Raw genomic sequence first — 12,125 nt, 5'->3', positions numbered from 1 at the left:
AGAAAGAAAGAAAGAAAGAAAGAAAGAAAGAAAGAAAGAAAGAAAGAGGAAAGAAGGAAGGAAGGAAGGAAGGAAGGAAGGAAGGAAGGAAGGAAGGAAGGAAGGAAGGAAGGAAGGATCCTTACCAGGGCAGAAAGAAGAAATCTTATTTACTCTTGATGTGAGGACCAAGAAGATCATCACCTTCATATGTGAAGGGGACATAGGACCAGTCTATGCACATTCTTTGGTTAGTGGTTCAGTCTCTACAAGCCCCAATGGGCCCAGCTTAGTTGGCTAGGTAGGTCTTTGTGTGGTGTCCTTAACCCCTGTATTTTCCTCCATCCTTCCCCTAACTCTTCCACAGGACTCTTCGTTCCACATAATGTTTGGCTGTGGGTCTCTACATCTGTTTCCATTATCTGCTGAATGAACCCTCTCACATGACAGTTATTATAGGTTCCCATCTGCGAGGATAGCAGAGTATCATTAATAATGGCAGGGATTGGGTCAGGTATGGGGAGAGCTGGGAAATGAGTGGGCCGGGAGAGACAAGGGAAATTGATGTTAGGGCATCTCTGGAACAAGCTGGAGAATTGGAATGAGAATGGCTCCTGGGAAGACATAGGCGTGTCCCTTGATGAGACTTCTGGCAGTGAGGGTTACCAAGATTGAAATGACCACATCGTGTAGCCAGGCAGGACTTCCAGTGGAGGAGGGTGACAAAAAATAACACACCCACAAAATTCCCCACCTCAAATTTGTCCTGCTTACAAGATGTGCAGGGATAGAAGATGAAACAGAGATTGAGGGAATGGCCAATCAATGATTGGTCCAACTTAACTCGCTTCTCCACACTATTCATTGAAGAAGGATCTCTCACTGTACTTGAAGTTCACTTTCATTTGACTGGCTGGTCAGAATATCCCAAATCCACCTGTCTATGAACCCCATTTCTGAATATACAGGCATGTACTGCTGTATAGAGTTTTCATGTGGATGTGCCCAGGTTTTTCCACAAATATTTACCCACTGAGCCATTTATTCCCTGCCAAATGATTGATTTCTTTTGACTTTCCTAAGACGTTGTTTAGATAATCTGGATATGATATTTTATTGTACCATGAGGTCAGATTTTTCCCATTCTTTAGAGCCCTGACTTTACTCTGTTAACAGTTAAACTTAGCTGTGCAGCTATTAAAAAAAAAAAAAAGATTTGTTCTTATTTTTTATAATCATATGTAGGTGTGCCTACATATGACTGTGTACACATGAATACAGGTGGCTGTAAAGGCCAAAAACATTGATTTATTTTTTTTTTTTACAGATGGAATAACAGTTGGTCATGAAACACCTAACATGGAGCTATGAATCTTCTTGGGTTCTCTTTAGGAACAGCAAGCAAATGTTCTTAACCATTGGACTATCTCTCTCTAGCACTGTGCAGAAACATTTTATTTGGATGCCCTGCCAATGAACACTGTTGCTTTAACTCCCTAATCTGTTTGTATATAATTGTTGAAATCATTGCCTGTGCCACTAGCTGCAACGGTTCCCAAAAGCATTTTCAGTTTTCCATATCTTACATTAAGGTCATGATCAGCTTCAGTAACTTTTTATATGAAGTGAAAACTAGTAATGTAGCTTCAACTGTTTGCATGTATATGGTAGTTTGACTGCCATTGCTCCTGATAATCTCATAAGAAATGGCACCATCAGGAGGTATGGCCTTGTTAGAGTAGGTGTACCATTGTTGGAGGAAGTATGTCTTAGTTCACCTCCTGCTGCCTGAGGATCAAAATCTCAAACCCTCAACTCTTCCTCCAGCATTATGTCTGACTGCATGCCACCATGTTTCCCACTAGGCTGATAAGGGACTAAACCACCGAAGCTGTAAGTTAACCCCAATTAAATGTTTTTACTTTATAAGAGTTGCAGTAGTCTTGGGGTTCTTCTCTACAATAAAACCTTAAGACAGTATTAGTACCAGGGACTAATATTGCTGTGATAGACCTGATCGATCATGATTTTGTTTGGAGAAATGTAGATTTGGAGGGTTTAGATTAAGAAAACAGTGGGATGCTTTGATTGGGGCTTAATAGGTCATTCCAGCAGAAACATGTGAAGACAGTAATATTTACTGATGGTGATTTGAACTACAGGGCCCTGGCTCAAGTGGTTTCAGAGGATAATTATGTTAATACTTGTCTAGGCACTGTTTTTGTGATGTTTTGGAAAATAATGTAGCTGGTTTTTGTTTGTTTGTTTTGTTTTCCCTTGTCTAAAAATCTTCTTGAAGCTAAATTGAAGGGTTTTGGCTTCATCCCATTAATACAGGAAATTTTCAAAGAGCCTCGTATTGACTCTGCCATGTGGTTATTAAGTGTTCAGGCTTATAAAGATTTATAATGAAAAAGTAAGCTGAGTAAGTAAAAATACAAAATGTACAGACTGAGAAGAAAGGGGGACCCAGAAGTGGCATAGTGCTATGTACTGTATTCAAGGAGATAAACAATTTAAGAAATAGAATGGAGTGGTGACCTCAGGGCAGCATACCATCCAGCTAATTTATCCAATTTGTGAAAAGAAATTAAAGTACAGTTTAAGCATGGTGATATACACCTTTAATTTCAGCAATCAGGAAACAGAGGTATTTGGATCTTTGAGTTTGAGTTACAGGACAGTCAAGCTTAGGCAGTGAAGGAAACCATCAAAAACAGAAGGCTGGTGAAGATGTAATTCAACAAGAGTACCAGCCATGTTCTAGCTCTAGCAAGTCCCAGAATGTCACAGCTTTGGCGTCAAGGCTCTTGCTTTTGAGTCAAAGATAGAAGAAAGGGGTTGTGGAATCTCCCTCTGTGATAAGGAAGGCCACAGGGGTGTCCCTGCATGGAGGCCTAGAGAGGCCATTGTGTGAATCTGTGAAAGTGAAGTTTACACTGCCATGGAGACTTCAAGATGTTGGAGATGCAAGAATCATGGAATGTCTGTTGAGGAGAGCTGGTAACAGGGAGTGAAACCAGCCCCAAAAAAGAAGAGTGTTGCAGTCAACAAATCTGAAAAGGTTGAAGATCTGAAGAACACTTTGACATCAGATATGGAGCTTGCCCAGTGACTTTTTAGTCTTGCTATAGTCCAGTATTTTCTTACTATTTTCCCTTTATTCCCTTTTGAAATGGTAACATATATCCTGTGACACTGTATGTTGGAAGTATGTGATCTGTTGGTGTTCAGGAATAGTCATATGAAGCACTCAGAAACTGATCTCAGTCAGATGTAGATGGTTTAATGAATACATATCTTGATACTGATCATGGTCAGGGATGAAGTCCAGACTTAGGAGCAGAATGTTCTTCAGAGTCAGCTTACTAAGGCAAAACCTGCAGTTAGCTCATACAGGGGGAGTGGACAGTGGAAAAGTGTGGTCAGCTCTGACTCAAGTTCATTTTGCTGATTAGACAAGCAGTTCTAACTAACCTTGAAAATGTGCCTGGCAGCTGAGGCCAGCTGGGGAATTTCTATGAACAATAAGGCCACAGATTTCTCCTTAAACATAAACGTAGTATATAGTCAACGTGATCTTAAACAGACATTTTTTTTTTAACTTCAGCAACAAGTTGAGATGACTGGCAGACCAGAATAAAAAAATGCTACAGTTATGTTAAAAGAGCAGTAGATCTCAACAGTTCTACTTATTTGTTTTTGTCAGGAGAGTCCATTTAAGATATTGTTCAGATCTCAAAATAGATTTTGGATTTTGAACTCTTAAATGCACTTTGCATTATGATGCAGTTAAAAGTCTATGGGGTACAGGTAGTGGAATGTGGTAGAATGAATGTAATTTACCCCCATAGGCTCATATGTACTGACACTATAGGAGGTGAGGCCTTGTTAGGGTAGGTGTGGCATTACTGAAGGAAGTGTTTCTCAGCTTACTCCCTGCTGCCTAAAGATCATGATGTAGAACTCTTATCTCCTTCTCCAGTACCATGTCTACCTGCATTCCATCATGTTTTCCACAATGCCAATAATAGACAACATCTCTGAAACTGTACTCCAGCCCCAATTAAATGTTTTCCCTTATAAGAGTTGCCAAGGTCATTGTGTCTCTTCACAGAAACAAAATCCTAAGACAATGCATATATTCAGTTTTCCCAGAACTGTATGCTGAAGAGGCTGTCATTTCTGAAATAACTTTCAAAAATTATTGAAATTGCTCAGTACTTATTGCTAAAGATGAGGGGAGTGAAAATTATTAAAATGGCTCTTCTTAAAAAAATCAATAAAATTCTCATCAAAATACCAAAATCAGCAATGGAGAGATGTCTCAGAAGTTAAAAGCACTTACCACTTTTCTAAAGGACCAGAATTCAGATACTAGCACCCACAAAAGACAAGTCATAAATGATTGTAATTTCAGTATGAATTGATCCAATGTGCCTTCTGGCCTCCTTGGGAACATATAAACACAACACAGCAAAACACACACACATATGCATACACACAATTCACAAAACAAAAAAAAAAAAGTAATCTTAAAATTCATATAGAATGAAGTAGTTAAGTAACCAAAGGAATCAATATTATTCTCAATTGATATTTAGAACAAACAACTATAAAGGTATTGTTTCAGGGCTTACTATAGCTTTTTTTGTGGATTGTGAAAAATGAGCAAGTATTGTATATAGTCTCTCTTATTATGAAGTTGTGTTAAATAATGGAAATATAGACAGCACTGACATACAAACAGAATTATTAGGTCTTAACAATGAGTGATTCATTGATTAAATTTTGATTAGTTTTATTTTGTATAAAGTAAAACATATTTATATTTGCTTTTCATTTTAAATTTTAAATTTTTAAGGATATACAAAATACTTAGTAAAAGTATATGACTGAATTTAAAGGGTTTTTTCTTTTTAGTTTTACAGAATCTAAGGTTATATATTGTCAAAGGTAGCAGTACACTATGGTATTAGAAAAAAGCATTTCAGAAGCAAACAAAAATTGCTTTTTTAAACAAGTGATGTGACAATAATAAACATTAGAAACCATTTTGTTTCTGTGTGTTGAGTGTTAGGCAATGACACTGTGCTCAGGAATATGTTGCCAATATCTGTTTACTGATAAAGTCAGTACAGTTGGCATTTATTGCTATGAACTACAGTACCCCACTCTATCACTCAGAGTAGATCACAGTGTTCCAACAGCTACAATCTGTTAACTCTCACACGAATAGCCAGAATGCCCTTTAAAGAAGCATTACTTGCCTCTGAAGGTTCCCTACCAATTTTGGAGATTTCATAAACCTGAGTAAAGCTCAATAATAGCGATTGTGTTGAATTAATTGTGAAATGAAGAGTAAAATTCTTCTTTTCTTGTTTTGTACAAGGAACAGTGCTGTGTGTTCTACTATATTAGCAGAGTAGTATGCATGCATATTTCAGTAATGTTATTCTCTATTGAATTGTCTTTTCAGACTACAGATTTTATCATTTTTTTAAATGAATCACAGAAAGAACTAGATAACAAAATCCTGGACATCCTCCAAATTTCTAGCCCACTTCTCCAAGAAAACATATTAACCACATATTACATGTATGTCCTAATATTTTTGATGTCTATCTAAGAATAAAACATATGCCTGCATTTTACTTATAAAAAATATCATCTATGATGAAACATTTTTGATATATGCTTTATTTAAGGAATGGATATACACATGGAAATCAACTTTTTGCCTGGATGAATGTATAATATCATAATTTTTTAATATTACATGATTCAGCTAACAAGTTCATAGATAGGTATCATTATTTGCTTTTTATAATATCAAGAAATTCTGCTAAATATATATTTAAGTACATCTCATTCTAAGAGAAATTATTTCTTACCATTTATTTTTTTACCAAGTAAAATTTATAATTCTAGTGGGGTGAAAGTATTTTCTCAGGGTTGGAACACATTTATTCATATAACACATATGTAATATAATTAGAATACTCAATAACTATGTATGTGAGTGTTCCATTTAATCAAAGTCAGCAGCATTTGATGTTCCCAGCCTGATTTGCTTCTAGCCCACCCAAAAAAAAATTCTGTTCTATTTCTCCCACTTAAGGAATTCCATGCATCACCCCTAGGCCTTTCCTCTTTATTTAATTTTTTTTGGTCTGTTGTTTGTTGTGTGATTATACATCACAGAACAGTTAAGATTTCCTAAGAAAATGGATCTAAAAAGAAAGCTAGTGTGGCCACTCTAATATCTAGCAACATACACTCATACTAATCAAGGGAAGAATGCACCAAGTTGGCATTCTAATCATTTAGGTCTGAATGCAAAGGTGCCCACATTTCTAAACAAACAAACAAACAATGACCCTCTCACATTAATAATGACAGACATCAATACTCTACTCTCAGCAATGAACCAGACAAAAACTAAAGAGAAACACTGGATCTTGTTATAAATCAAATGGATCTAATAGATATCTAAGAACACTACCAAACACAAAATAATACACTTTCTTCATAGCACCTCAAGAAACTTTCTTAGTTGGTCACAAAGCAAATCATAACAGATACAGGAAAATTAATATACCCCCCTGCATCTTATCAGACCAACAGAGATTAACGCTGGACCTCAACAACAGAAACAACAGAATTTCTACAAAATCTTTAAAACTTCGCATTTTTCTGAATTCTCTCATTTAGAATTTTATTTATTTATTTATATATTATTATTATTATTATTAATTACACTTTATTCATTTTGTATCCCCCCATAAGGGGATCCCCTCCCGATCCCACCCTCCCTCCCCTTTCTTCATGCATGCCCCTCCCCAAGTCCACTGATAGGGGAGGTCCTCCTCTCCTTCCTTCTGATTTTAGTCTATCAGATCACATCAGGAATGGCTGCATTGTCTTCTTCTGTGGCCTGGTAAGGCTGCTCCCTCCTCAGGGGGAGGTGATCAAAGAGCAGGCCAATCAGTTTATATCAGAGGCAGTCCCTCTTCCCATCACTATGTAAGCCACTTGGACACTGAACTGCCATGGGCTACATCTGTGCAGGGGTTCTAGGTTATCTCCATGAATAGTCTTTGGTTGGAGTATGAGTCTTTTGGAAGTTCCCTGTGTTCAAATTTTCTTGTTCTGTTGCTCTCCTTGTGGAGTTCCTGTCCTCTCCAGCTCTTGTTATTTCCCACTTCTTACATAAAATTCCATTCACTCTGCCCACCAGTTGGCCATCAGGCTCAGCATCTGTTTTGATATTCTGCAGGGCAGAGGCTTTCAGATGCCCTCTGTGGCAGGTTCCTAGGTTGTTTCCTGTTTTCTTCTTCTGGCTTTCAGAGGTCCTCTGTAGCAGGTTCCTAAGTTATTTCCTGTTTTCTTCTTCTTCTGATGTCCATCATCTTTGCCTTTCAGGATGGGGATTGAGCGTTTTAGTTAGGGTCCTCTCTTTTGTTTAGTTTGTTTAGATGTACCGATTTTAGTGGGTTTATCCTATGTTGTATGTTTATATGAGTGAGTATATACCATGCGTCTTTTTGCTTCTGGAACAACTCACTCAGGATGATCTTTTCCAGTTCCCACCATTTACCGGCAAATTTCATGATTTCTTTATTTTTCATTGCTGGGTAATACTCCATTGTATAGATGCATCTCAGTTTCTGCATTCATTCTTCAGTTGAGGGGCATCTGGGCTGTATCCAGCTTCTGGCTATTACAAATAAAGCAGCTACAAACATGTTGAGCAAATGTCCTTTTTGTGTCCACTTGAGCCTCTTTTGGATATATGCCTAGGAGTGGTATGGCTGGATCTTGAGGAAGCGCTATTCCTAGTTGTCTGAGCAAGTGCCAGATTGATTTCCAGAGTGGTTGTACAAGTTTACATTCCCACCAGAAGTGGAGGAGGGTTCCCCTTTCTCCACAACCTCTCCAGCATGTGTTGTCACTTGAGTTTTTCATCTTGGCCATTCTGGTGGGTGTAAGGTAAAATCTCAGGGTTGTTTTGATTTGCATTTCCCTAATGGCTAATGACGTTAAGCATTTATTTAAATGCTGCTTTTCAGCTTCTTTAGTTCTTTATATGTACTGGATATGAGTCCTCTGTCAGATAAAGTGTTGGTGAAGATTCTTTCCCAATCTGTAGGCAGTTGTTTTGTTTTGATGACTGTGTCCTTTGCTTTACAGAAGCTTTTCAGTTTCATGAGGTCCCATTTATCGATTGTTGCTCTTAGAGCCTGTGCTGTTGGTGTTCTGTTCAGGAAGTTCTCTCTTGTACCAATGAATTCTAGGGTATTCCCTACTTTTTTTTCTAGTCAATTTAATGTGTCTGGTTTTATGTTGAGGTCTTTGATCCACTTAGACTTCAGTTTTGTGCAGGGTGATAAGTATGGATCTATTTGCATTTTTCTACATGTAGACATCCAGTTAGACCAGCACCATTTGTTGAAGATGCTATCTTTTTTCCATTGTATGGTTTTGGCACCTTTGTCAAAAATCAGGTGTCCATAAGTGTGTGGGTTTATTTCTGGGTCTTCTGTACAATTCCATTGAGCCACCATTCTGTTTCTATGCCAGTCCATGCAGTTTTTATAACTGTTGCTCTATAGTACAGCTTGAGATCATGGATGGAGATACCTCCAGAAGATCTTTTATTGTAGAGGATTGTTTTAGCAATTCTGGGTTTCTAGTTATTCCATACGAAGTTGAGAATTTTTCTTTCCAGGTCTGTAAAGAATTGTGTTGGCAATTTGATGGGAATTGCATTAAATCTGTAGATTGCTTTTGGTAAGATGGCCATTTTTACTATGTTAATCCTGCCAAGCCATGAGCATGGGAGATCTTTCCATCTTCTCATATCTTTTTCTAATTCTTTCTTCACAGACTTGAAATTTTTTTCATACAAGTCTTTGACTTGCTTGGTTAGGATTACACCAAGGTAATTTATGTCATTTGTGGCTATTGTGAAGGGTGTTGTTTCCCTAATTTCTTTCTCAGCCCTTTTGTCTTTTTTATACAGGAGGGCTACTGTTTTTTTGAGTTAATTTTGTATCTGGCCACTTTGCTGAAGGTGTTTATCAGCTGTAGGAGTTCCCTGGTAGAGTTTTTGGGGTCACTCATGTACACTATTATATCATCTGCAAATAGTGATAATTTGACTTCTTCCTTTCCCATTTGTATCCCCTTGATCTCCTTCAACTGTCTTATTGCTCTAGCAAGGAGTTCCAGCACTATGTTAAAGAGAGATGGAGAGAGTGGGCAGTCTTGTCTTGTCCCTGATTTTAGTGGGATTGCTTTAAGTTTCTCTCCGTTTATTTTGATATTGGCTATAGGCTTGCTGTATATTGCCTTTACTATGTTTAGATATGTGCCTTGCATCCCTGATCTCTCCAATACTTTAAACATGAATGGATGTTGGATTTTGTCAAATGGTTTTTCAGCATCTAGGGAGATTATCATGTGGTTTTTTTTCTTTCCGTTTGTTAATATGGTGGATCACATTGATGGATTTCCATATATTGAACCACCCCTGCATACCTGATATGAAGCCTACTTGGTCATAGTGGATAATATCTTTGATGTGTTCTTGGATCCGGTTTGCAAGTATTTTGTTAAGTATTTTTGCATCAATATACATAAGGGAGATTGGCCTGAAATTCTCTTTCTTTGTTGAGTCTTTGTGAGGTTTAGGTACCAAGGTGACTGTGGTTTCATAGAATGAGTTTGGTAATGTTCCTTCTGTTTCTATTTTGTGGAAAGATTTGAAGAGAATTGGTGTGTGGTCATCAAGTCTCCCATCCAAAGAAAAGCCCTTCTTTTGTAAACCTGCCTAAAGCATATCTGATTACTTAATTAAATGACCTATGTCTGAGCAGGACAGAATGGGATAGGCGTGACTAAGGTTCCAGGGCTTTGAACAATAGAAAATCATGGGAGACAGATGGACTGGGAGAGAGGAGGAAGGAGGATGCCACATAAGTTAGTGTGGGGCAAACAAACAAACAAACATAAAGAAACAAAAGAGAAACACACACACAAAAAAAAAACACAACACAATAAAACAAAACAAAAAACATGTGGGCTGAGAGGAGAGACTCTAATAATGGCATGAAAAGGCCCACATGAATACAAGCAAGTATCAAGTGATTATGGATGAAAGGTAGACAAGATGAAGAGGATTATGGTGGATGGTACTGGATGGAGTATGGAAGATGGATGGTGAGGCTAGTGAGCCAGGGTAGGTGACATATCTGTACAGTCCAAGGGAAATAAGGCAACTGCAAACTCTAACAAGTGTCTGTGTCGTATTATTTGTGGTAGCAGGTTAAATAATACTGCCATAATAATCGTAAGGCTAATAATAAACATTATATAACTCAACATATATTTTTATTATATACTACAACAGGTAAGAATACTAGTGAAAATCTTTACAAGAAACCACTGAAGTGACGAGACTAATTCACACAGTCTCCTTCACATCAGAATTGACATAGAGGAATGGAAATTAAAAAAATTCAGAAAAAGAGACATAATAAAAATTTATTTGTGGTCAAGAGGGAAAATTCTTAGAATTTAGGTTGAAAAATCCCTTAAATTTACCAAGCAAATGAACCAAAATTAGAAATAAGCAAATCTAAACATTTATAGGTAACACTTTAAAAATAAAGATAATAAACTTTGACCAGAAGGATACTAAATATAATTTCTCACTTTATTTTGTAAATGAAAAGTAAGGATAACAAACCTGACTATTTAAATAAATCAAGGAATAAATATGCACAGTGCAATTAGCAAAAAGGAAAAGATATTACCGTAATTCATGAACCAGATATTAGTAGAGTTAAAACATAACATTAATATTGTTCAGCATAACTTAAAAGTCTAAGTGTAGAATAATTATAATCAGATGTGAGAAATTATTTTTAAATTATCGTTATTTATTTTATGTGCCTCTGCGGTATGTGTGCATGTACGTGAGTGTGTGCGTGTGTGTGCATGCACATGAGTGTGATTACATGGTAACATGCATGTATGAGTGTTTATATATGCCATGGTAACTGTGGATGTCTGAGGATGAGTTTTGAAGGTTAGTTCTGTCTTTACACCCCATAGTTCCGAGGGGTCAGACTTGGCGGCAGGTCCCTCTGTTCACTTATTCCTTTTGCCAGCCTTGTAAATGAAGTTTTTTAAATATCACATATAAACTGAAAATTATAAAATGCACAGGTCATCTTCTGACCATGCAGGACTCCCAGTGAAGGGAAGGGAACACCAACTCACACGCAAAACCTTCCCCCCAAAATTTACCCTGGCTAACATGAACTGCAGGGATAAAGACGGAGCAGAAATTGCAGGAATGTCTAACCAATGACTGGAACAACTTTAGATCTAGCCTCCACGAGAGAGAGACAACCCTTACACCATCAATGATACTCTGCTTTGCTTACAAACGGGAGCCTAGCCTAGTTGTCTTCTGAGAAGCGCCACCTAACAGCATATTCAAAGAAATGCTAACACTGAGCCAATCACTGGGGCAGACCTCAGAGAGACTTGTGGAAGTGTGTGTGTGTCAGGGAAGTGGGTGGGGAGGGAGGGTAGAAGGACCCAGAGGGGACAAGACCTCTACAAAGAGACCATCGGAGTCAACTAACCTAGGCACAGGGGGACTTATAGAGATTGGAGCACCAACCGAAGAGCATACATTGTTTGGAACGAGGCCCCCTACACATATGTGTGATGGGCAGTTTGGTCTTCCTGAAAGTTCCCCAGCAAGTGGAGCATGGGCTGTTTCTGACACGGACTCTGTTGCCTGCTTTTGGATCATTTCCCTCTAGCGGTGCTGCCATCTGGCCTCAGTGGAACAGGATGTACTCAATACTGAAGAGACTTCATTTGCTGGGGTGGGAGGCTCCCATTTTTTGAGGAGAGTGGGGAAAGGAGAACGAGGGTGAGAGTGTGGAACCTGGAGGAAAGGAAGGAGGGAGCTGTGTTCAAGATGTAACATGAATAAAGAAATTAACTTAATAACAAGAAATAAAGTAGACAAGTATATATATATATAATAATATTATATATTATACATAATATATATATTATATTATATTATATTATATTATATTATATTATATTATATTATA

This window comes from Psammomys obesus, unplaced genomic scaffold, assembly GCF_907164565.1.
Source record: "Psammomys obesus unplaced genomic scaffold, mPsaObe1.curated_primary_1811, whole genome shotgun sequence".
NCBI classification, from domain to species: domain Eukaryota; kingdom Metazoa; phylum Chordata; class Mammalia; order Rodentia; family Muridae; genus Psammomys; species Psammomys obesus.
Note: the sequence above shows the minus strand (reverse complement) of the source record.